The 27001-nt window shown below is 37.3% G+C and overlaps 2 long non-coding RNA genes across 3 annotated transcripts in view; both read right to left on the bottom strand.

Moving 5' to 3' along the window:
• LOC128080175 (uncharacterized) overlaps window positions 1-21070 on the bottom strand; it is a 98680-nt gene extending 77610 nt beyond the window's left edge. Inside the window, exons 1-5 of one of the 2 annotated variants that reach the window (XR_008206527.1) lie at window positions 21012-21070; window positions 15569-15606; window positions 11757-11872; window positions 5663-5849; window positions 3688-3748 (exon numbers count right to left, since the gene is read on the bottom strand). This is a non-coding gene — a long non-coding RNA (uncharacterized LOC128080175). The other variant, XR_008206526.1, reaches the window with a different exon arrangement.
• Window positions 21071-22038: 968 nt separating this feature from the next.
• Window positions 22039-27001, bottom strand: part of LOC128080423 (uncharacterized) — a 35974-nt gene continuing 31011 nt past the window's right edge. Inside the window, exon 6 of the long non-coding RNA XR_008206671.1 lies at window positions 22039-22121. This is a non-coding gene — a long non-coding RNA (uncharacterized LOC128080423). The remainder of the gene's footprint in view (window positions 22122-27001) is intronic.

Genomic DNA, 27001 nt, shown 5'->3' with positions numbered 1-27001 from the left:
TCAAGTAACCATAAATCAGGATTCACTGATGTGATAATTTAGGAGCTTGCATTTTCAAAAGCATGTGTACAGGAATTGCTTATACAAACAAACAAAATAGAATTATAGAATCATAGAATCACGAGGTTGGAAAAGACCTATAAGATCATCCAGTCCAACCATCTCCTCATCACCATTGTCACCACTAGCACTAAACCATATCACGCAGTACGTCATCCAGATGCCTCTTGAACACTGCCAGGGATAGTGACTCCACCACCTCCCTGGGCAGCCATTCGAGTGCCTGTCCACTCTCTGAGAGAAAAAGTTTTTCCTTATGTCTAATCTAAACCTCCTCTGATACAACTTGCGGCCATTACCCCATGTCCTGCTCATTGCCTGGGAGAAGAGGCCAAATCCCTCTTCACCACAGCCTCCCTTCAGGAAGTTGTAGAGTGCAATGAGGTCTCCCCTGAGCCTCCTCTTCTCCACACTGAACAATCCCAGCTCCCTCAGCTGCTCCTCATAAGACTTGTGCTCCAGACCCCTCACCAGTTTCGTTGCCCTTCTCTGGACACACTCCAGGACCTCAACATCTTCCCTGTAGTGAGGGACCCAAAACTGAACACAGTACTTGAGGTACAGCCTCACCAGTGCTGAGTAGAGGGGGATGATCACCTCCCTGCTCCTGCTGGCCATGCTATTTCTAATGCAGGCCAGGATGCCATTGGCCCTCCTGGCCACCTGGGCACACTGTTGGCTCAGGTTCAGCTGAGCATCAACCAACACCCCCAGGTCCTTCTCTTCTTCACACTCATCCAGCCACTCATCCCCATATAATAATAATAATAATAATAATAATGCAATGCAAAAACAGTTGTGCATCTTTAAAAAGTGTAAGCAGGAACTCCCACCTAGCAAAACACTTACCAAGCAAATAAAATAAATGCAGCAATTTGAAAAACAGCAATAACAATGTTTGGCAACTAAGTGGATGTTTGCTTATGGAAATACTATAGACAAGTATCAGCCCTGCCACCCACTGCCTTCTTTTCCAAAGAAAAAGAATTTCATGGTCGTATATCATCATATTATAGAGAGCTCTCTGCAGCCTTTTTATTGATTCAAATGCAAGCAATTGCTGACAGGTTTGGTGGAGCATAGAGACCCAGTGCTTGCATCTACAGATGCAAGAGTAGAAGCTTCTCCACATGCACCTCAGGAAGACATGCTTTGAGGTTTTTTTTTTTAAGTTTTGAAAAAAAAATCTATCATAATAAGAAAACAACAAAAAATAAATTCCATAAATGTCTCAAGTTCAGTACTTTCAGAAGGAAGTCTGTAACCATTAGCTATACTGTATAATACTGGAGTATATTGATGAAGTGGGAAGGCAAAGTGAGAGGGAAAGCATTCTGATAATAAAATTAAAAAGAAAACAAATCAAATACATTATCTTCACGCATCCAAAGTGGGAAATCAGTAATTTTCTTTCGTAACTAAATATATATATATATATATTATGGAGTAACATCAGTAGAGGAAAATATGAGAGAGCACTTCTTCTTACTTCACATTTTCTCCTATCGGAGTGAATATAGTTATTACACAAGTTTCTCTAGAGGGGATGGTTACCTTGTGAGAGTGATGCTCACATAGAGGCAGCCCAACTGAGAGTCCTACAGCTGTGGAGGTGAAACCACCTGCCTGAGTTTTATTGCACAGCTTTTTGTTTGTGGTTTGGTGACTTCTGCTGTCATTGCTTACCGCAATTTACAAAAGTAAATAACACTTTTTAATAAACATTAAAATTAATTTAGTTTTAAAAAGTAGTTGCTGAGAAGCACATGAATTTCATGAATTCAACTGTTGATTTATATTTAAAATGTATTTTATTAAGTTATTTAGTGAATTGTTGAATAAAGGCTAATTATTTATGATTTGTGAAATAATTCCAGCTCCTGAACTAACCATTCCACACTGAAGAGCCAAGACACCTTTACATAACTATGAACTGACAGCTAGCAAAATACAGTGCTTTACATTAATGGGAAAAATTATGTTTCTTTTTCTCATTTATAGCAACAAATTTAGAATACAAATGATGTACTAGATGCAGAGAGGATCTAAGGTAGATGCAGAAGGAAAACCTGTGAAAGAAGACAGTCTGGCGAAGTCTCACACACAGGGTGAACCCAAAGTGAGAGATGGAGAGTTTCCAATGTGCTAAATTTCATAGAAATGATTCTTTGGTTGGTGAATCACCAAATTAGGTGACTGTTGAGTGGTCCCACTATGGGATCTTAATGAATAATCAGCAACTTCATTTCAAGAAATTTTACACAAAAACACATCAGACAAGCATAGCCATGACCAATGAGCATCTGCTTTCACACTGCCAGTGCAGCTAGGAGTTGGAAATCCAAGCAGTACAATCATTACAGACCTATTCCTGAAGGTCTACTTTTCTCTTGGAGCACAAGGAAATATCATTTAATGAAACATAAGGAACTCCCATTCACCTGAACTACACATTCATGAACAGAGTCAGTCGGAAATATAAGTCATTATTTTCACAGATCCAGCAGAAATCTGGATCACTGCACCATAACAAAGCATGTGTGGAGGGAGCAGTGGCAGAAGGTCAGGGAGAAAACACAGTCCATTATATGTTAATGGCTATAAGAGGACAGTGTAATGCATTTGGTTTTGGTCCAAGATAGAAGCAAGTAACGTAACATCAAGTCAGGAAAAAGGTACACATTTACTTTCATATTTCATTGAGCTTCTTACTTGAAAACTTTGCATCTCAGAGTCTTTCCTGATGTGCCCCTACTAGAAGCAATATGTCTGTAAATGCACACTTTTTCTGTAGCTTATAAGATGATTTATTTTAAGAAATCTGTTTGCTGGCAATAGGTTTTCTTTTCTGTTCATAAACAATTGACAGTATTCTGATGTACTTTTTCATTAATCTGGGCTACAAATATAGGATTTCTAAAGTTCTTCTAACATCCTTCTATTATTTCTTCTGTTTCCAAAGTTTTCATCTTCTCTCCAGAGAGATGAATTACTCTTAAACTGCAGCATACAATACAGATAAAATACAGAAGAGTAACTGATGCGATTTAAGGTAGAAAGCCAGTGAATCTTACAGAAACATAAGGAGCTGTACACCAATACCTGAAATTAAATATAAACTATTTTTTCCCTGCTGAAAGTTTGTGAATGGTTTTTCCTCTCTGTCAGACACAGTTCTTCCTAATCCTCAGATCAGAAAAAAAAAAGCTTAAATGGCAATAGCAGCAAATGTCCAACAAAGGAGGACTGATGAATATTTTTTACTGCCTCTGCGTATTTACGCAGATAAAAACACTCCATAAGTATTTGTGTAACCAAAAGCATACATGCTCGAAGTGTTGCAATAAAATAAACAAGTGCCAATACTGTTGAATCAAACAGTTCTTAAAATAACTGTTTTCAAAAGAAACTTGAAAATGTCACCACAAGTTTTACTGATGTTCTCTGTCAATGGTACTGGCAATTAAACACAAGGGGAAAAACAGCTCCTTCACGCCTTTGACTGAATACAATATTTAATATAAGAGAAAATGCAGCTGCAGGAATATGGCACAGTTATGTAGCTGTTCAACAATCTCCTTTATAACCATTATTAATAAACAACTAAAAATATGAATTATGACTCACCAAAATTCATCTGGTTATGTGGCATCTGCATTGCATCCAACAGATTCAGTAACAGAAGAGACTGAGAACAAAAAATAAAAAAGAAACTTTTACGACATGGAAAATTCAATATTTCACCACTTATTTTCATCCAAGATGGGGGAGTAAAGCTATCTGAAACTCCTCCATTTGTCTGAAAGAAAACAGTTGGGCCTTTGCACCTCAGCAGGACTCTGGGCTCCGCCATCTTGTGGGGAACTGCAGGCCTTGGCCATGCTAGCATGAGGAAACCCTCCGTTCTGAGGGCTACTGATGCTGAAAGTTGGCTTTTGTAAATAAATAACCTTGGCTAACCAAAAATAAATAAATAATTGCGGAAATAAAGGCTAAGCATAAACTGTTCCTTCCTATTTTCTATTAGTTCTTTCAGTTAAATAAAAACACTCCTGAAGAAGTCTGAAGTTAAAATAGCAAAAAGTATTACAGAGAAAAATACAAACTGCATTTCAGTGGACTTAAACTAACATTTTGGCAATGTGAATTTGCTCCAGAATGTTAGCATGTTTGTTCAAATGGCTTTCCACAGCTGCTTCCTGAAAAAATTGGATAGAAGCAGGGAGATGAGGGATATAAGACACTGCAGAACATTAGGAAGAGAGCAACATTAGGACCAGAGACTGCAAAGTAGAGACTGCACCCACAACCTTTCATTTAGACCTAACTAGCCAAATAGTCCAGTATTTTCAGTGTCATTTCTAGATTGAAAGGAAAAATATCACCAAACTGTAAGCACCCACACTATGAAAAACTATTTCAAGACCTCCAGAAAATGCAAAGGCTGCACCAAAAGTAATGTCCTCGTAATTTATTATATTGGCCCATGACGTCAGAGGCGGATATTGGTGATACAGCAGTAAAGGCTAAATCTTCCAAGTGATAATCTATTACATTTTGTTGTCATGTGACAGATGGCAGGGGAAATCTGATGAAATGGTATCTGACATAGCAGTGAGGGTGAAGCAAAGGTGTGTCATTAAATTCCTCCAAGTGGAAACAATGACAACCATAGACATTCATCAATGTTTTCTGAATGTTGGTAGAGACCACACAGTGGATGTGAGCACAGAGAGCCAGTGGGTGGTGTGTTTCAGCAGTGGCAACAGTAATGCAATATGACAGAGAAGCTGGAATGGACAGATAAATAGATTTTTTTTTTTGAGAAGTCCAGCATGCAGGTTCTTGTTCATCACTGAAAATGCATAGTTAACAATTGTGTTTAGTTGAGAAATAGTGTTTTGTAGCTAAGAATTTGCTCTATCAAATAGTACTATTGTGCTTTTTGTATCTGTTGTAGTTTCCATGGAAAGAAATAGGAGGCATTAGTTTCAGAGCCACCTACATTATTTAACGAAATGACAGCCACTCGCAGGATCAGGATCTCCTTGACACAGGCCACTAGAATATATGGTCAAAACCCTACTGCATGAGTTGACTAGAATTTACTTTTACAGTATAATCAGTATTATTTTTCCTCCCTCACACACATTCTTTGTCAGAGCTTTCCAATAGTTTTCTTACAAACATAACTACAATGCTGACTGTTTCTTTTCTTTTAATAAAGCTGACCTAGCCTTATGCAAGATATCTGCCTAACAAGTGTTAGCTCTCTAATCCCAGCAAGTATTTTATATATGCCTGATCATCTTCTAAATACACACTGTTGTTTTCACAAAGCAGAGAGATGCAGTAATAGACATCTCAGTTCTTCCCCTACAAACTTTCAATTTGTCCCTTCCTTTCCATATTATCTCAGTTGACAAAGTAGGAATCAAACATTTATTTAACTTCTCTCTTGTTTTTCCTGTCCTCCATGAGAAAGCATGCAGCATGCCATACACTCACTAGATTGCAGACTTTAGAAATTGAAAAGTCTTCAGGTTTGACAGAAATGAGGATGAAGCGAGAAACTGTGCCTGCAGTTCTCTGAGGCAGTTACCTGGGCTGTGACTTCTGCCATTGGGACAAAGCACATTTCCCTTCATGATTTTGCTTTCAAGGTCTCCCACCACTTCTTTTTTTTTTTTTTTTTTTTTTTTTTTCCCTCAGCAGGTAACCTTCTCAGGACACCATGGGTTTCTGCCTCATGTTTCTGTTCCTTTTTCAAGGAGATTTTCTGAAGTTCTCTGCCAAAAACAACAACAAAAAGTCAGTCTTTCAGATGTGATAAGGAATAGGAATATAGCTAAATTGGGCAAATTAGGTAGAATTTGGATAGAAACATCCAAATCTCCACTCATTTAACTTCTACAATTTCTAGCAGTTTTCTGATCACTTTCACCAAATACCTGCAGGCAGAAATGTTCACATTTTCCAACTCCTTTTTAACTGAAAACAGCAGAAACAACAAACAAGTTGGGAAAAAAACTTCAACAGTCAATCTTCTTTCATTTCCTCATTGTTAGAACAGGCGCAGTCCATTTTGGAAACTCCCATGTTTATTCCGTTCTGTAGAATAGCAAGAACTTCTCATGTTGAATATTAAACAGACTACAGTGCATATATCATTAGCTGTATTGCCCTCTGTTTTGTTTTTTTTTTTTTATATATATAATTTTTTTTTTTGGAGTAGCTCTATTACAAGCTAGCTTTGTGTCTGTCTAATGGAAAAGTTTCCTTTACTTGCAGTTAAATACAGAAAAGAGCAGTGTTTTTCTGCCTTAGCAACTTCCATAGGCTCAGCAGTTAAAAAAAGCCTAAAGCTGCTTTTGCTTTTTTTCTTTTTCTAATAGCTATAAAAATAACTCTAAATCTCCTGAACATGCACCATTTGACCTACTGAGCTTATTAATTTAGTGGAGCAAGGCCTCAAATAAGAAGTCAACAGATATTTAGATGAAGTATTGATGATGTGTAGGCAACAAGCTAAAATTCTAAGGAAAATGTTGCTTTAGAAAAATTTAATTCCTTCTTTGCTTCAGTTTTCTCACAGGGATCTCTGAAAAATCTCCTTTGAACTACTTCATGATTTTCTATGTCTCTTTAAAGCATGTCAGGGGAATGAGCTGTAAGTAAATAAATGAAATGAGTCGTAAATAAGTGTATGAACACCTCTAACATAGAGCTTTTCAGAATATCAACATATTTTTACTGAGGGAGGTCACACAACATCATCAGTGGAAGAATTTTACTACTGTAATTAATGAGAAGAACCTATTCACCAACATTGAACAGTTATCAGCTTTATTACTCATAGGGCTGCTTTAAACAGCATCTCTTGAGCTTCACTCAACTACCACAGCTCCATGGAGTCATATAGGAATCTTAGTTCTATCTTCATGCAGTTTCACTTCTGACTACTACTACTACTAATCATAATAATTTACAAAAATCCAATTCTCAGAAGTTTAAGGAATTTGTCTTGTCTGTAAGTGGCATTGTAGGTGTTTGACTGTCCTAAGGACCACTACAAAATAACCATTTGATGGTGCACCTTCTCACAGCTGTAGACCTGGATGACACGGTTTGAAAATATTTTAATGCTAAGCTTCATAACAAACACCCAACCTTCTACACTGTCTCAACATGAGGTAGAAATACCAATGAGCGAATATCAACGAGGTAGAAATACCAATGAGTGAATATTTTTTTAATTAACTCTATTTTAATCCTGATATCACACTGATCCTTGAGGAAATCTTTTATATTGACTTCAACAGCAGCTTTAGAACACGAGCACCTATTCATGTTTTTAATGAAATTGAGAGATAATGACTGCAGTTTTTCATGAATTGAGGTTCCCTTTTAAAAACAGTAGTAGAGATTAGCATTCTTTTTATTTTATTTTTTCTCCAGGATTATACAGCTTTTTACAATGAAATTTAATGAAGTACGCTTTTATTACAGGTACTTCCTATAATATATTTCAATGGAAGTAAATACGAGCCAGCAAAGTTGCTCATGTAAGCATTTGGGATTTAAGGAATTACTTAAACAGTGAACACATAAAGTTATTAACCTTCTTAGGGAATTAAAATGTGCCACTACAGGATGAATGAAAATCAGTAATCATTTCAAACTTAAAGGATTGATTCTGTACACGCAATTGAAACATAATTAAAAAATTACCCTATTGTGTTGCTTCTACATAAAATTTGAATAGACTTTAGACTGGTACCTTTGCAACAGCTTATTTCTGGTAAATTTATAAATCAGTTGCATCTTTGTAATGGCACCAACTCAGCAAGATTATATTATAGTACTTATCTTCGAGTAAAGTAACAGTCTAGTGAAATTAGATATGTTTTGGTTTTATTCCTTTGCAATATTCTGATAAATGGAGGCCATTATTAGGATTACTGTGAATAAAGTAAAATTTTGGTCATGCACAGCATAAACACAGTAGCAGCAAAAAATCTATAGATATGAAAATTAATACCAGACTAATCTGCATACAAATTATCTGCGTATGTCAGGTATTTAATAGCAATTTATGGATAATAAAAAAGGCTGAGAAAGTTTATAACTTTTTTTTTATCTCAAGTCACAGGAATGTTCTCTTTTGAAAGCAGCTGGAAATTTGAAAGCACAGGATTAAACATAATATTGAAAAGATACAAGAATTACCAGATATTACCAGCCCTTTCTGGTATCCTTTTGGTGTGTCACAGATTTGCCCCCATTGATTCATTTTCCATCACTATCATGCTTATCTTATTAGTGCTAATCTGTCATTGTCATTTAGGAACTCAGGAGATCACTCCTGACCACTAGATAATATCTAAACGTAATTACCATGCTATCTACCAGATTTTATGTGTTCTTTTTTTTTTTTTTTTTTTTTTTTTTTTTTTTTTTTTTTTTTTTTTTTTTAAGATTGTACTGATTTGCTTGGCTCCTGTGTCTTCCAGACATTCATAATAATGCCATTATAAGTTGTTTGCGTGCAATTTAAGTAAGACCACACAGATACTACATATTTTTGCTATCTGCATGGAGTTGTTTAACAGCTCCTACGCAAGGGATTACTGAGCATAATGATAAAAAAAAAAAATGTAACTGCCCTCTAGCTGTATTCAAACAACAGTTCATTTGCAGCTGCTTCACAATTGAAATGTAAAAAAGTTTAGTTGAGAAGTAAAGTTCAGATCTATTTCAGAAACACTTGACCCAACTGGGAAGGGAAATCTGAGCATTCTCTCTTTAAGATGCTACATCTTTTTTTTTTCTTTTTTTTTCTATTATAAATTTAAAATAAAGAAATAAGTATAACTATAGTGATAATTCATTTGTAATTTCAGTTTGACAGGGCTGAAGAAAAGCAAAGCAACACTGCAGAGTAGTAACGCTTAGGCCAAACTAAATTCCCAGCCCTAAATTCCCACTACTTTTGTGCCCTGTTTCTGAGTGTGTCCTATAGTATACTATTAAAAGGATGCAGGATTAGGGCTCTGTGAAAAAGTTTCCCTTTTCATCCCAGTGCTGCTATTTCCTAATCTAGAAATGATTCCCTCTTTATAAAGCCAGGGGACTGTCATTAAAAGAACCAACGCTTTACCTGTGGTCCATCTGCTCTGCATTTAGTAACTAATATAGAAACATGGCTAAAAACAAAAATACAAAAAAATCACCAGAACCAAAAACAGCAACAGAAGGAAGAAAACATCATAAAGAAGAAAAAAAACCTCCCAACTGGTCATTGTATCCCTCACCTGTCTGCTGAGCACACATCAAAACATTTCCCCATACTATGGGTAATTACATTTCACAAATAATCTAATTTGCACGTTTGGGTTTGTCTTGTACTGGCAACTAATTTTTTATGAATCACTGTTCATATATGCTGTCAGAACACTGCCTCATTTTTTGTGCAGCCCCATATAATCTAGTGACAACAGCAATATAGCTGTAAAGTCATAAAATGGTGGTGATTTTGTATAATAAAACCAGCATAGGTTATTTTCTAGTTACAGTGGTTAAGTTACTCTTTTTAATGGAAAATTGTCATCTCAAAATGTAGAGTGGTAGGTCAAGTGTTCAGATTGCTATTCCTTGAGCCAAGTACAAGCAGAGAGCTCAGGAAGATTGGACTGCTATCAAACATCTTAGTTAAATACAAGAAATATCATATGTACACACTTGCACACAAACCCGAGGTTTCATTCATTTGATTACATCTGTGTTGCACAGAATTTGTTTCCCCTTTGAATTCATGGAAATATCAGGATTTAACAAATCCTCTAATATGAGTTCAAGAACCTGAATTCAATACACATAACAGATACAAAAATGAAACTTCAGCACATCAAAAACTAGAAATAAAAAATGCATACTTTCATAAGGAATACAGAAGAGACTGAGCACAACTTACTAAGTCATGAAATAGAAGCCACTGGTACCTGGCATAAAACAGATCATGCAGCTAATAACAACTGATCTAAAAAAATCTCTTACCAGCAATCAAATCCAGAAACAGACTTTATAAGAGTAATAGCAACCATGTCTGGATATTGCATGGTTAATGTGTAAAGCATAATTTACTTGTTAGCAGTAATTGGACTTGGGACAGTGCACCTTGCTCACTGCCATCACTGAGATTCCCTATGGTCTACAGCTAGCAAAAGGTAATTTTTTTCTTTAGCTGATAAGACAACCACTAATCGCCTGGGGTTAGGAAGCAACTATCCTTATGGATAAATGATTCCAAGCTGTTCAATGTAAACATAATTAACACAGAATGGTAGCCACCACATCAACCACAGATAAGTTGGTCAAATACTACAATGAAAACACTTAATCCTTCCATTTCCTTATTTCATTCTGTATGCTGATAAGTCACGTCCAGCAGGGCAAATGATACATCTAGACTTACACCGAACCTATGACTGGGCACACCAGAACCATAACTTTCCATGAGGAATGTGACAGCATCAAAGACCAGTTTACTGGCTGTATGGGAACTGCTGAATCACAGCCTGAACCTCTGATTGACAATCTGAGGCAAGCAATGAGTCAGCCACAGGAGCACAGGTGAAGGTAAATCAACTGTGCTACTGGAAAGGGTGAAGCCTGGCTCCACCTCTCCTAAATCCCATTTAAGTGTTGACTGCCACTGAGGAAGGATCTCTTCCTGGAGATTGCTCCTTGCGGAGAATATTGTGAACCTACGTCAGTAAGCATTTTCCATTTATTGTCTTCCTGTTACAATAATCTTACTTAGTCTGACTTTCCTGGATATTTTTTAATTATAACATCAGTATATTCATTGATTATACACTGGCTCACACAGGCCTGGCAGGATGGCATGGGTGCACAACAGAGCTGCTGTCCTTCTGGGAAGCCCTGGAAAGTCAGCGGTGGAAAGAAGCCACAATGCAGGGCTTGCAACAGGAGATGGACAGGAATGTTTGACTTCTAACTCACAGGACAGAGTGCTGGCTTTCCAAATATCCTCTTTTCACTTCTGCCTCCTTTTTCTAAAGGCTTTTTGCTTTCTTATTAACTTCCTTAGCACTATTTCTCAGTTTTTAATCCTTTTCTCTGAAGTGTGATACCTCACTTATATGAAACATTTCCAGCCCAAACACTGTGAACTTCTCACACTTTTCTTCTTACTTTGACATTGAACTTCCAAAGTATGTCCAATGAGCTATAACAGAAATAAATAGTCAAAGACTTTCCTAGTAAGTTCACAGAACTACACTCCCCTTGCATCTCTTCAACTATTGCGCTTCAATTGCTTGTTTGCACAGGCTCCAGCCATCCAAAAGGCACTTGAAAACCACCTCTTGGCAGAGGCAGACACAGAACACCATGCCAGGTTGACAGGGGTGCCCTTTGGAGGCTTTACAGCGAGTAGCTGGGATGAAGATTAAGCTGACAACTTCGTTCATATTTTGACGTGAGTGAAGTGCTTTGCTTTTCTCTAAAACCAAAAGGGACACTCAAATCCTGTCTAAATGTTTAGCTCACTTCTCTGTGATTCCCATTTTTAGGACTACACCCTTCTTCTCCTTAATGTACATGTAAGCAAAACCTCTATATCTGCTACCTCAGCTCAGAATAAGTCACTTGTATATTTACTCAATACTTACATTTTGTAAAAGGAAAAATAGAGAAGGAGGACCTGCTTATTGTATCTGCTTATTGTTGAAATCCATTTGCAGAGACCAGTGACGATTTGGGGTTTCTCCTCTTGGTGCTGTGTCTTCTGAGAAGGCAATAGAAAAATAAAGTAACAGAATTGTAGAATGGACTGGGTTGGAAGAGACCTTAATGGTTTTTTGGTTTCAGTTCCCTTGCGGTTGGTAAGGCTGCCAGCTACTAAAATCAGGCATCAAATCAGGCTGCCCAAGGTCTTGTTTAACCTGGCCTTGAACACCTCCAGGGATGATGCATCCACAGCTTCTGTGGGCAACCCATACCAGGGCCTCACTACCCTCTGAGTGAAAAATTTCCCCATAACATCTAATCTATATCTTCCCTCTTTTAGTTCAAAACCAGTCACCTTTATCCTGTCACTATCAGATTGTGTAAAAAAGTTGGTCTCCCTCCTGTTTATGAGCTCCTCTTAAGTACTGGAAGGCCACAATGAAGTCTCCCTAGAGCCTTTTCTTCTCCATGGTAAACAAGCCCAGCTCCATCAATCCTCCTTCACAGCAGAAGTGTTCCACCTCAATGATCTTAGTGACCCTCCTCTAGACCTCTTCCAACAGCTCAGCATCCTTCTTGTGCTGGGTGACCCAGGCCTGGATGCAGTACTTCAGACAGGGCCTTGCAAGGGCAGAGTACAGGAGGGCAATCACCTCCTTCTCCCTCCTGTAATCTCTCTTTTGATGCAGCCCAGGATGCAGTTGGCCTTCCAGACTGCAAGAACACACTGCTGGTTCATGTCCAGCTTTTCGTACACTAGGACCCCCAGCTCCTTCTCAGCAGGGTCACTCTCAACAATCTCTTCTAGTCTGTACTCATATCTGGGATGTCTCCAACCCAAGTGTAATACCTTCCACTTGGCCTTGTAGAAACTCATTAGGTTCATGTGGGCCCACTTCTCAAGCTTGTTCAGGTCTCTCTGGATGGCATCCTCTCCTTCTATTGTGTCAATTGCACCAGTCAGCTTGGTGTCAACAGCAAGCTTGCTGAAGGTGCACTCAATTCCATCATCTGTGTCACTGTTGAGGAGCACCAGTCCCAAGACTGATCTCTGGGAGATCACTTATAACTGGCCTCCACCTGAACATAGAGTCACTACAACAACACTCCAGCTGTGACCATCCAACAGATTTTTTTATCCATCGAATATTCTAACCTTTAGATCCACCTGTGTCCAATTTCGAGATAAGTACATGGTGTGAGACCATGTCAAAAGCCTTGCAGAAGTCCAGGTAAATTACATCAGTTGCTCTTTGTTTGTCCACTGATGCTGTCATTCAATAGTAGAAGGCCACCAGATGGGTGAGGCACTATCTGCCCTTGGTGAAGTCATGCTATCTCATATCACCTCCTTGTCTTGCACGTGCCTTAGCTTCCAGGAGGATCCATTCCATGATCTTCCAAGGCACAGTGGCAAGGCTCATCAGCCTACAGTTCCTCAGGTCTTTCTTTCTCCATTTCTTAGTAATGGGAGTGATGATTCCCTTTTTCCAGTCACCATGAACTTTTCCCAACAGTCAAGACTTTTCAAATATGATGCAGAGCTTCTTGGCAGCCACATCAGCCAATTCCTTCAGGATTCTGAGACACATGTCATCTGCTCCATAGACCTGTACACATTCAGCCTCTTGAGGTGATCTCAGACTTATTCTCCTCTTCCAGAAAAAGAATGGCTTTTCTCCCCTGTCCTATGCCTAAAGAGATGTAGGAAGACTGCCAGTGAAGATTGAGGCAAAAAACTTGTTGAAGACCTCAGTCTACTCCATATCTGTTGTAGACAGTTTCCACTTCTCATTTATCAGAGGGAGGATACACTCTCCTTGGTCTGTCTCTTCTTGACTAATGTATCTATAGAATCACTTCCTGTTATTTTTCTCATCCATCACCAAATTCCACACCTTGACTTTCCTGATCCCATCTCTGCATGCCCTGTATTCTTCCCAGGCCACATATCCCCGTTTCCAGTGCCTTTCCATGTTCCTCTTTTCCCACAGGTTTTTAACCAGCAGGTCTTTCTTCAGCAATGCTGATTTTCTGCCTCCTCTGCTTGATTCCTATGCTGATGGACAGAGAGCTCTTGTGCTTTCAGAAAAGCATCCTTAAAGAACTTCCTACTCTGCACCTTTATCTCTAAAGGCAATCTCAATAATTCCTTAAACAGCCAAAAATTTCGCTACAAGTTCAAAGTCCTGATTTCATTTTTTGCCAGGCCCATATTCCTCAAGATCACAAACTCTACCAGGGCACAGTCACTACATCTCAAATTGCCTCCAACCTTAACCTCTTTAACAAGCTCCTCTTAATTGGTGAACACTAGGTCTAGGAACACTTCTTCTCTGGTCATTTTATCAATAGCCGGATCAGGAGGTCTCAACACACTCCAGGAGTCTACTGGATTTCCCAGCAAACAGACAAGTGGTTGAATTTCCCCATCAAGATGAAAGTCTGAAAGCACAACACTTCCTGTAGCCAAAGCAAGAAGGCTTCACCCATAGGCTCTCCTGGTCAGGCAGCCTGTAGTAGACCTTGATCACCCAACATCCTTTGTTAATTTGGTCCCTGATTTTTACCAACAGGTTCTTGACTTGATCATGGCTGTACCTGAGAGAGCTTCACTGAATATCTCATGGGTTGCACAGGGAAGTCTCACCAACACATAGTACTGGGCTGTAGTCATGATCTGGCACACAAGTAAAATTCAAGGACAGCCTTCCCAAACCTCTCAATTACAGTCCAGGCAGGCCAAGCTTCAGGAGCATTAGTGTACACTCATGTAGCACAGTATTGCAGTCAGGGAGCTGCTCTAGTATAGGTCCTAGAAAAAGTGTGTTTTAGCACAGTATTACATTCAATTAAGTGGTTCCGCTTTTTAACAAATAACCTCAAGAGTTTGTTCTAAATCCACTGCTAAGGCTCTACTGGTTGAAAAGAAGAGGAATTATAAATTATAAACACGAATCTGTAATAATACGAACACAAATCTATTGGTGAGATTATAATATCAGCCTGCATATGAGTTTCATATGCAACAGCTCAAGGAAGGAGACAGTGAACTGCAGGATATGGGTGGATTTTAAATTCTCTACTAACCTAGTACCAGGGTGAAAAAGGGCTGCTGAAACAAATACTTAGGTCTTCAAAAGATGTTCTCAGAATATCTCACTCTAAAGTACGTGGTGAAAACTTGTGCCCCATATTGAAGAAAGCTGGGTTCTGTTTGAGAACCCAGAGAGAGAAGCAGCTGTACCTGAGTCAGAAAAGAACAAAAGGCCCCCATGCTGATAGACTGGCTTTAGACACGTGAAAAGAGTATTTCCCTGAAACTGGGAAATTAAGGACTGAAAAAAAGTATAGAAAGAAACTTTTTTGTTTTGTGTTGTTTTAGGAGGTTGTTTTAGTAATGTACATTTTGCAAGCACCCAAAATTGTTTCTTTACATTCATTTGGTCTTCTTGCGTGTAATTAACTACTACTAGAAATAAAATCCACAAGGATGAAAAAGTATTAACATGAATAAATGCAATTATTATTTTTTTTCTTCTCTCATATCACACACTTTCAATTGGAGGGGAAGGTTTCAGTCTATCTGCGTGCTGCTAATAGAAAGCTCTTTTGCTGTCTGGTCTAGTGCCAGTGCAGTCGCAAAGCACAAGCAACTCATGCCCCAAAACCATCTCTATCTTATAGGGCAGGAATAGCATAAGAAAGTCATATGGAAATCATACACTGAGATCACCTTCCATTCAGCAGTTACCTTCACGCTATGTAGATCTGCTCTTGGCTATCTAGGCGCTGAAAGAAAAGAAAGAAAAAAAATAAGAAAAACAACCGCTTTCTGACCGAACACTAAGTAAATTTTAATTCCAATATTCCTATTCTCTGTACAGCAGTATGTCATTTCTTATATATGTCAGGGATTGGGTTCAACACATACTTCAGACTTTTGCCTGCAGTAGCAGGTAATACACAGACACAGCTCTTGGCCAAATCTTCCACAGTGAACAAATTTGACAGAGGAACCACTGATGCAGAATGAATGCAAATCAGGATGCCAGTTTATTTTCCAGTCAGTTCTGCACATAACTAGAATCTAATCCAGTTATGGTAAATATTCAAACTCTAGATGCAGCAGTAAAACATATGTAAATTGCCATTGTGATTATTTTTTTAAATAAACAAGATTCCAGCAAATCCATCTCATTTCATTATCCTCTGCTGCAGAAAAGAAAATTCAGTTGCCAAGAGCAAATTAAAAATAATACTGGTAATACATAGTTTACAAAGCCATTCTACATCTTAAAAAAAAATAAGGTCCCTGGATGCCATATTTTTGCACAGGCCACAAGCAACACATCTCTGCACAAAGTAGATTATCTGCTCACATAAACAAAACAAAAAAGAAAGTGTGCCACTTCAAATATGAGAACACCACTATTATTGCATTTTATAGTTTTAATGAAATTTTAGAGGGAATAAGTGATTACTATACAGAAGGTCTGTCCACTGTCAGTTGTCAGTTTACATAAATGCCTAGTAGGGAAGCCAGTATTAATGGCCTCAGCTTCTCTATAGCCTGGAGCTACATTTGGTTGTGAACAGAGAAGCTGTAATGCCAGGCTCTCTGCCCTGTTTGCCTGCCAGATTGTGATGCATCTTTCAGAGGAGTGCTGCAAACAGACACGAGTGCCTGCCTGATTCTGTTGTCAAGGTTCTTAAAAGCAAACTTGTTGACCAGAGAATGAAAGCTAAATGGTTGTCTAGCCAAAATTACACTATGCTGCTGAGGGCATTTTTAATACAGGAAGTGCTGAGAGCTCACTTTTGTATATATGCCCTTGCAGATTGAGTCAACTGTCAACACAGTTTATGCATTCAAATGGAAATATGGTACATGTACTAAATAAAGCCATATTAAGAACAATAGCTGTTTTTGTATTATTTTTCTAAGAAAAAAAAAAAAAAAATGCAGTTCAGTATAGGGAAAGACCAAATTCAGGAGTTTGCTTTATAAGGAATGTAATGGAAACAGCACAAAATATTTTACGCTAACAAAAGTTAGTGGCCATCTTATACCAAAACAAAAACAAAAACAAAAACAAAAACAAAAACCATGAGTTTTGAACTGAGAGTAATGAATTTTAAATTCTCTCAGCCTCTTATTTTTTTCCCCCAGCATTGTGTTAGAGAGGTAGAGAAAGTGAGGTGAAGTCTAGAAAACTAAATGCTTCTAAAAGGAAAGCAAGGACAGCACAGTGCAACTCCTGAGTAATTCTTGCAGAAAAAATCCTGTTATGCTGAAAACAAAAACACAGTTATGAAATTCTCAGTGCATATACAAAGCATTTATCTGATGCATTTTTCTTCATCTTCCTCACTTAAATCTTCTTCAATTCATATCCAAAAGAAGCCACAGGAAATATTCTCATTAGTTCCACTGCCCCTCCTCAGGCTCCTAACACTATCATTTCATTTAGGATCCTACAGTGCCTGCTGCTATCAACTATCACAAAATGATAACAGATTAGTTAATTTTCTGAAAATGAGAAATTAATCTGATAACAGATACCGCTAAATATATAAAACAAATAGCAACACTCACCTTTTTTAGCTGTATGTCTATCAGAAGCAGGATATACATCTTGGCAGGAAAGCTGCATGTCTGTTTTGAGAAGTGGTACCCAGATACAAAATTCGTGACCACTGCCTTTTGGACTATAGGTCAGCCTCCATGTTTGTATAGCAAACCTCATCTACTTTCAACAGTCACAAATTGAAAGGCTACAGGGTTTAAACCATTTCCCAGATATGATTTTCCTACCAGGCAACAACAACTGAGCAATAAACTCATAGCTGTAAACGTTTCTGAAAGCATCAAGTTCATGGCCAAAACCATAACTACAGTAGTATCAATTGATGTCCAAAATGCAATCTAGTTGCATGGTTCCTTTTAACATGGAACAATATCTTACATTGCAGGGTACTTACCAGCAGCCTCCAGGTTAAATAAGATGGCTTAAGGTCAGGTGGGATGGCTCTGAAAAGATCCGTTGAGTCAGCCTGAGATTTGTGGCCTCCTCTGAGCCTTCAGGGCTCTCAGATTTCATCCCCCTTCTATCGAACACTATCAGTATCACTTTAGACTGGATATTGAAATCACTTAGCTGCAATAAAGGAGTGCTACAGAATTGAATCCCATTTTGCTCAGCACTATCACTAAACTATTATCAGTGTGAAATGAAATCTAATGTCTCCCTTAGCAATCCCATCTTCTTTGTCCTCTTGTTTTTCTAGGAGTGTTATGATACACAAAATTCATTTATACACCCAATAGTACATGGACTGTACTACAGATTTCAAAACATATTCTCCAGATTTATGCAGCCACTGTGTCAGGTTGGTTTTCAACCATCATACACTCTGAGAAATCATTAATAAAAGTAGAAAGAGACAGTGCAAACACCTTAGATAAAAGACAAACTTACATAAAATGATTAGAAATGTGAAGCTGGTGAAGTTACTTTAGTAAAACAATTAATCTAATCTCCAGAGCACTCACAGTAGTGGCTTTATGGGAAGGCAGTGCAAATTCTCTGCTGCCATTCTACAATGTTAATTTAGATTTTTTCACACACTCTTAAAAGGAAGTAATCTCTGTTAGGTTGAATAAATAAGCCCAACACATCCACTCCCTCTCTCTTGCTAGCAGTTACTTTCCTTTTCCCTCATCTGATTCTTATTTGCTGAAATTTGGTTTACAGACAAGATACCTATAATGAAGGTATGGTTATCTGTGACCACATCTTCTTTTCCTTATTCAAAATCATATCATAATAGAAAAAAAAGAACATGTGACTGCATCTCTGCAGTTTCACCTGATGTCCTCATTAACAGAGTTCTAGGACAGTACAAACATACAGAAAATAGAAACAGTTGAAATTCAAATGCCTTGACTTTCATGGGGAAAACAAGACAATAGCTATGGGTTATGCTATCTGAGATGGATCTTTTTCTCAGTGCTGCTAAATAGTCCGATTTCCATAATCTTGTCTTTTTGCCATTTGTGATATCCCTTCTTTCTCTCTAATTACATCTTATATTCTGCAGTACTGGAAGTTTTACTGAAACAATGTACAAGGCAGGCAATGAATCTGCAGAACTAACTAATTAAAGGATGAATTTGCAGGGCAAGTGAGGATATAGCCTGCCCCAAGAAGGAGTTTTAGAGGAGGATTACTGTGTTGTCAACTATTGAGAACAGATGTACTTTATGGAGCTTGGGCAGCAAGCTCATCTGATAGCTCTTGGCCAAGTTAAGATGATGGCTAGTCAACAAAATACGATGTCCAAGAGGCTGTGAAACTAAACCCTCCAGAAATATGTCCAAAGAATAATCCAAGCATAAGGCAATACTGTACTAATAAATCAGCTTAGCCTCTTAACACTAACAGAATCAGATATGCGTATAATGATTCTGTTTAAAACATCTGAGGTGCTTGTCAAAGCTTTGTTATCGATATACATAATATACATAATTTTATTAAATAAAAAGAGATTGTCAGATTCCAGTTTTCATCAAATTTAGTAAATGCTTTTACTCTTTTTATTACTGAAGATAATTTCTTTAGATAGCTGCATGTCACAGTGTCTTCCTGGATAGCATTTTTAACTCCTCACGATTATTTCTGGAGTGCATTAGTTCCAATAATGTCATAAAGATAGGATCTAGCACAGTGGGGCTTTGACATAGCTTATCAGAGTTACAGCTTGCTATGCATATGATACCACACTGACTGGTAATAAAGTAAAAAATGATACATTAAAATAAAAGTCCTGGGAGGGAAATATGCAAAATGTCTCCACTGTTTACTTTGAGCAGTCAGTGAAAATGGTATATAAAATAAAGCACAAAATTAACAAATCGTAAGCTAACAATAAGTGCTGCCTAGTGTATATATATACACACACATATATATACTACTCAGAATAAAGAAGAATGAGTGTATTGTGTATTTCAAGGTAATTAACTGTTTCAGTAGTTGTGGAATCAGTATGTAGCTTTTCTTCATAAAACTTTCAAACTTAACACAAAATCAGTAGTGAAGCAGAATATCAAGCTATTGCTTGCATTAGGTAGCATCTTGCAGCTTAGAGTAAGAATAAAACTACCACAATTTATACTTATATTCAAGTTCCAAGTTCAGGATAAATAATAATAATATTTCTGTTCCTCCTCTTAAACCATACTTCTAGGGGAGTTGTTCTAATTTAAAGTGTTGGGTTTTTTTTTAATCTCTCTTTTATACAAAAACATTTTGGTGAAAAGCCCTTAAACAGTAATGCCCACCACTGCAAAAAAAGGTGGAAAACTCACTTAATGGAAAAATACTATTTTATGAGGTACAAAAGGCTACCTGAACACTAAAAACAATGGCTACTTATGTTCCCCAGTCAAGGCTCTTACTAATTGCACTGAATTGACTAGATGTATGGTAGACAACCAACTTATATAATTTGCAGATTATTCAAGTTATAACAACATCCTGATGTAGATAATATTTTTTTTCAGAAAATATTGCCTCTTAAATTAGCTTTTACATGTAAATATAGAACAAGACTATTAGGATGGCTATTAGACCATAGCAAGGGATGTTCATGATTTATCTCTTAATTTTTTCCCCACTACCGTAGCATAGCAATACAATTCCCTTTTCAACCACAAACCATGTTCATGACATAATACTGTGCAATAAAATTGACACAAATAAGAGCAATGGGTCATATTATTCTGTGTGATTGAATCAGAAGGCAACACAGTTCCAGAGAATTGGTAATTCATTGAGTATCTTTCAGAAGATCCAATTGCCACAGATGAATTAGAAACCAAACAGCAACAAACAACAAAATTACAGAAGCTTTTTATAAAAAGTCAGGCGAACTTCTTCTCAAAAACAGATTAAGCAAGACATCTCTGGCACTTGTTAACTAGGTCAGAGTCAACTGCAATTTAGTATGTGAATTTTCATGCAATTCATCTAATGCAGTAAAAAAGTATAATTAACGATCATGTGAGTGGGTCACCATTAACCACCTGCTGAAGATACAGATTGTAACAAAGGACACAGCAGGGTGCATTACAGAAGAACTCATAAATCTTAGAAGCAGAGAATTTAAAGGCTTATCTCAGAAACCTTCCCTACCTCACCAGTACGTAGGTTGCTCTGAAAGTAATGCCTTTGATTTATTTCCATGGAAACTGCAATACATACAAAAAGCACAAAAAAACCTGATAGAGCAAATTCTCAGCTATAAAATGCATTTTTCAAGATTTTTACCAGCATTACTTATGCATTTTTATCAACAGTCAACAAGAGCTTTTATGCTGTGCTCCTAAAAATCTGCACCAGTGTAGGAACCCCGCTGTTTCTGTTGCCACTGTTGAAACACACCACTTTCCATCCATTATTTGGCCTCCAGAAACATTCAGCAAGTTACAATGAATGTCAGTGGGTCCACTTTTTTTTCCACATGGAGGAATTCAATGACACACCTTTGCAGAAAGGTGTGAAGGCAGAAAGACGCAAGAACAAAATTCATAAATGTAATAAGGAAAAAATACACTTACATTTCTGTTTTCCCCTAAATAGCTCTTTAAATTTAGAATTAGAAACTTCATGTCTGAGAAAATGTCTGTGACAGACACCTGAGAGAGGCCCATCAGAGCTTTACAAAAATAATTTTTAAAGAGTCTGGATGGATGAGATGGAATGGTGTATCAGTTTCCAGATAAGTTTATCTTCCTGATCTTTAAAATAAATAAATAAACAAATAAATACTAAATGATAAAAAAAAACAGGCAGACACCCATAACATGCAAGCTTTACAAAAACAAAAATCTAGGCAAACTGTAGCCATCAAGCAGCCATATACACATTCAACTTAATCTCACTGTACATTTTATATGTCAGAATACATTTTTCTTCTTTAGATGGCAAATCATTCATGATGACTTCCTATAGTAACTACTTACAAATTAAAAAAAAAAAAAAAAAATTGGCTATTTTGCCCAGCCCATTCTTTACATTGCACACAATGCAGTTTCTATTTGGTGCAACAGTTTTTCCATAAACTACACTGGCATAAAGCTGTTGAAATGCAGGCAGTAATCAAGATCTTAGTTTTACTGGGTGTATTATTTTGCGCATAAACATGAGGTACTTGCCTGGTTAAGCCACAGAGAACTGCTGGTTGAACTCGGTAAAGTAAATACTGCATGTTAGAAAAATGGGTCTTCTAGTACAGAGATTATTCTATAAAAGATAAGAAAGAAAAAAAATCATCCTAGACATATAGTTACAATGTAATGTTTTGTTCTATCCTCAACCTGACAATTTTACTTGGTTCAAATCTGAACAATTTCACCTCTATCTGGAGAAGTAATATCTACACAAGAATTGGCTTAAAGTAACAAAGAAAACTTTTAACAAGTGTCTTCCAAGAAATACTGGTGTTTTGACTATACTTGGAAGACAGGCAGAGCACTGAACTAGATATTTCGCTCAATGATGCAATCAACAGAAGGAAGCCAGATGCTTTGTAGTACTTCCAGGACTATTATCTATAGGGAATTTTGCTATTTTATTATTAAAAAAATAAAAAATATCAAACACATAGCCAGTATTGCTTCTTGTAGCAAATACATAACCTAGAATTTTCAAGAACGTTATTTTTTTTTTTAAAAAATGAGAGCTTAAAACACATTCACACAGTTTAGCTTAAAAAGCATAGCCTTTGTTCATATAAAACAGGCTGGGCTACTGTATTCTTACTACTTCTAAATAATAGCAGGTCACAATAGCAGGAAGAATGATAAAGAGTTTTTCAGGTATGGATTAGGAATAAAGCGTGCAATCTTGCATGTTGAAGAACAACTCCTACATATTAAAACAAGAAACACGAAGTTCAATTGTATGTTCTTACGTGTGTGTGTTGAAGATTATCACTGTAAACATGAAAACTGTGGATGTACTTTGCAGCTGGCTGAATATACCTCCAGTTTTAAAATGTCATAGGGGTTCGTTTTTCTTTAGTCTTCAGCCATCTTTTAAAGAGACCAAAGCCAAATCATTGGCATTTTAAATTGGTCTAAGATGCCATCAGCGTATAGAGATAAAAGCTTCCACTATGTTTCTGACTACTGCACTATTTCCGATTTCTAGGCAGTAGAAAAACTCTCTTCTTTACAATTATACAATTTACTTTTGTTTTTCCTCTTTTGAAAACTTACCATTACTTGCTATAAACCATTAACATAGGCTACCTAGCACACACATCTGGGTGAGAGAAGCTTACATTGGTGTCCCTGTTGTGCTGAATTGACCGAAAACAACATTGAAAGTGACATCCAGGATCTCTTCAGGTACTGCTATTTACTTCTAAAATATAGATTCCATTAGATAGAATAACACTTTCATTCCAGGCAGAATGAAATCTTAAAACTGATGACATGAAGATAAGAAACAATAACTGCAATGTCACTTTCAAGTGCCATTCTGCAAATAAAGTCATAATATCTGCAGACGAGATAGGGCTTTCGTGTAGGCTACAAGGGAATTCAGAATTTGAGCTACAGTTTGCAAATTGAACTGGCTGTAGTCTTCTCTTAACAAGTCAAAGCATGCTGACTGAGCCACCTAACCTACCTAATTGAATACACTCAAAGCAAGGTAATAGCTCTTGCTGAACTCGAGTTATGATTCTGACCATCACTGCTGTTACATCATTTCTGTACTCTGTGGTGTTTATGCTTATTATCTATACTGGCTATCCAAATAGTGCTTTTCCCTCTAAATAACAGCTAAAGATACGGAGTTATGACTAGCACATATCTCCATGGGGACTAGATACCATACCACTCAATTTTAAGTGTGATATAATGGAAAATGGAGCAGGGATTTCAAATGGCCTTTAGCTGTTAACTTCAAAAAGCAGCTTTAAAAATACTGTGTTTGTTATTGTAATTTCTAATACTGTCCAAAAGGATAACTCGTGGGACTGCAAGAGCTCACTGGCTTCACTGGCATCCTTCAGAGAAGGATGTATACATCCTACTCTGAAGTCAAACAGGAACCTTTCAAGAGTGCACAGTTGAGAGAAGAATTACCTAATGAAGTGCTCTTACCTGAGCACATCCAGTGCTCAGACAGTGCTTCCTTGCAAACATAAAAAGCAGTTTTTAATGTGAAACCTGTTTTTGTTTGAAACTATGAAATGTTTATGGGAAATTCTGCCTGTAGGCTCTGAGACATGCACATGCATAAATGCACAAAGTATTGTTCTCATTTACATCATTGTGATCTCCAGGCGAAAAAAGGTCTGAAAAACAAATTTGTTCTTACAAAGGGGATGAAATGAAATTATCAGGTTAGAACATCTTACTAACTCTGACAACCAAAGGTGCTTGCTGAAGTACACTTTGTTGAAACCTAGTCTGTTGACAGACTCTTCAAGAAACAAGATACAGAAGTCAAAAGCACGTGTTTAAAAGTCAGTATTGCAGAACAATGCACTGAACTTGGTTAAGCAATGAAAAAAAAAACGGGGGCATTGTATAATGACAATCCTTTGGGGAACCAGAGATAAAGGACAATGGTGAAGTGATTATATTACAGACACTGTAACCTCCACGGTAGTTTGATGATAAGTTCAGTTATTGTTGCATAGTAATTCCACAGCATATGAAGATATTCAGTAAGAATTGAAGTGAAAATCTCAACTAAAATTTCAGTGGCTCTTTCAACTTACAGTGATTTTCTAAAGAATATCTTAGAGGCAGCAAGAACTTACTAAGAAAGAAAAACCAAGCAGATCACTGGATCAGAGCAATAAGGTCAGATTGCTCTGGTCACTTTAAGGTGACTTTAAGGTGACTTTAAGGTCACTTTGGATAAATAGGCTGAGACTGAGATTGATATCAAGAATGAGAAAGAACATATGCATTCTTAGGTTAATAATTGTAAGATTATTTCATTAGCTGATGCTTGGATAATTGCTAGCATTCCCTGAAGAGAAATATTGCATGATGGAAGAAATTTTTCTAGCCCTGAATATACGTTCTCTTTCTTGGTCTTGAGACCAAGAAATCATTTGTGCAAAATGTGAACAACATCCTCATGACCACATAAAGGCAAAATGAATAAGGGGACCACTACCTAAATGACCAGAAAGAGTTCTAAAAAACTCCCATACAACCCTATGTAAGTGCAGATGGCAGAGGAAAGTAGCCAAAAGGGGGATAGAGTATCATGCTTGCACATGAAGATGTATGTAATAGGCATTTCTTTTGTATTTGCAAGGTGAAATAATGTAGCTCTGCACATAAAAAAAATTGCATGAGCTGAAAGAGGTGTGCTAAATTTGTGGAAATATTCCTCCTGGTACTCTGCCCAGAAAATAAACCAGGTCTCCTCCTCTCAATATGCTTTGTGAGTATGTTTTAGGAGTGCATAATTGCTACATTTTCAAGTAAAACAAGATAAGAAACCTTAAGTTTGGAATCTCGGACTGAGAGTACTGAGGACCAGGGGAAAAAAGACAGAAAATTAGAAGCAGAGACAGTTTCTAGGGCACAGTGTGGTATTTGAGTACCAAGAGGTAAAGACTCACCAGCAAACTGAGCTCACTGTCCATTCACGTCTGACACTGGAGGAGTGCCTCAAAATCCACAGAGCCCTTTGACAACAGTACTCAAAAAACTCAGCATCAGTGTTTCTATGCCCATTTATTACTACAGATATTGGCCAGTTAGCAGTGCCCTTTATTCTTTTACCTCAGTGAAAGGACAGAAGGATGTAGCTGACTCAAAACTTGCAGATATTCTATATACCTGGCAGTAGAAGTAGTTTTACTGTTCGCTCTTCTAATGTCTAGCAAATTTCACATTGGATGTATAAACAAGCTATTAAGGCTGTGTTATCAGAAGTTGGAACACATCATAACTACGAATGTTCGTTGCTGCTCAGACTACATGATGATATATTATTTTTGCAGTATTATCCATCTCATTGAGTGTTAGAACAGTCCACCTGGGCAATTTCTGTCAGGTGGAAGGGAGTTGTCTATAAAGACCCAGTTTCACATGCAGCAGAGCTAAAAGCTATGTAGCACATATGAAAGGAAACTGGAGAAAGATCACCAGATCTACTCTGGAGTCTTGAGAGGATTCATGTTCTGCCTTAGATGACTTATGTGATAATAAAATACAGTTGTATTTTTTTGTTGTTGTTGTTTTAAATTGCAAGACTACTACTTGTATATTTCTCATCCTGTAGGAGCCTGACATGATAGTCTGAAGTCTGAGTGACAGATCATCAAAAACACTTCTTAAGAGAACAGTGAGCTGCTAAGATCTGCTCTTCAGCGTTCCTCCGTAACATGAGCCACAGAATTTCAGCCCATCATTCCTATATCCATACAGAATACAATTTGTTTAAACAAACGAAATCCATAACTTTTGACTGTAAAACTGCTACCTTGGAAGTATAGAATAATCACATTGGATTGCCTACCAACACTCAGAAAATTGGGTAGGAAAAATCCAGTTAAGAAAAGCTTTAAAATGTAGATTTGCACTTCTGGAAGTTTGTGTTTCTTATACAGCTCCTGGGAATACGTAAGATATAAATAAGCAAACAAATTATCTTTTGCATCTTTTCCCAACTACAGAACAGGAAAAAATAACAGTACACTCTCATGAGGTGTTACAAAATAGAAGATTCAAAGTTGCTAATGTTTAAACCACAAGGGAGTGAAATGTAAAGACTAAAGAGACATTAAGTTGTCACCATCATTATTAGGCAAAAAAACTGTTAAACACTGCTGTTTGGGAATGCTTCCTTTGCTTTTCTAATTGCTTCCCTATGGAGAAAAGGGTGGAATGCACGTGTTGATTTTACTAAAGTCTTCTTCTAAAAGGGCTGTTTAACTTTTAAGTAACACTGAAACACAAATAACTGCATTCAATATACATACAAACAGCTCCGACAAGCCAAATACCCTCCCCATAACAATAGCTGAAGCAACACAGCCTGTGTCTGCTGCCTTTTAGCTCTCCTCCTGCTAGCCGTGCACCACACAGACACTTCACATTCTGCAGTTACTAAGGATATAGTTCCTATAAAGCTGGGGAGAA

Source organism: Tympanuchus pallidicinctus, unplaced genomic scaffold (genome assembly GCF_026119805.1).
Source record: "Tympanuchus pallidicinctus isolate F22 unplaced genomic scaffold, pur_lepc_1.0 scaffold2, whole genome shotgun sequence".
In the NCBI taxonomy this organism is placed as follows: domain Eukaryota; kingdom Metazoa; phylum Chordata; class Aves; order Galliformes; family Phasianidae; genus Tympanuchus; species Tympanuchus pallidicinctus.
This window is presented reverse-complemented; position numbering and strand designations above follow the sequence as displayed.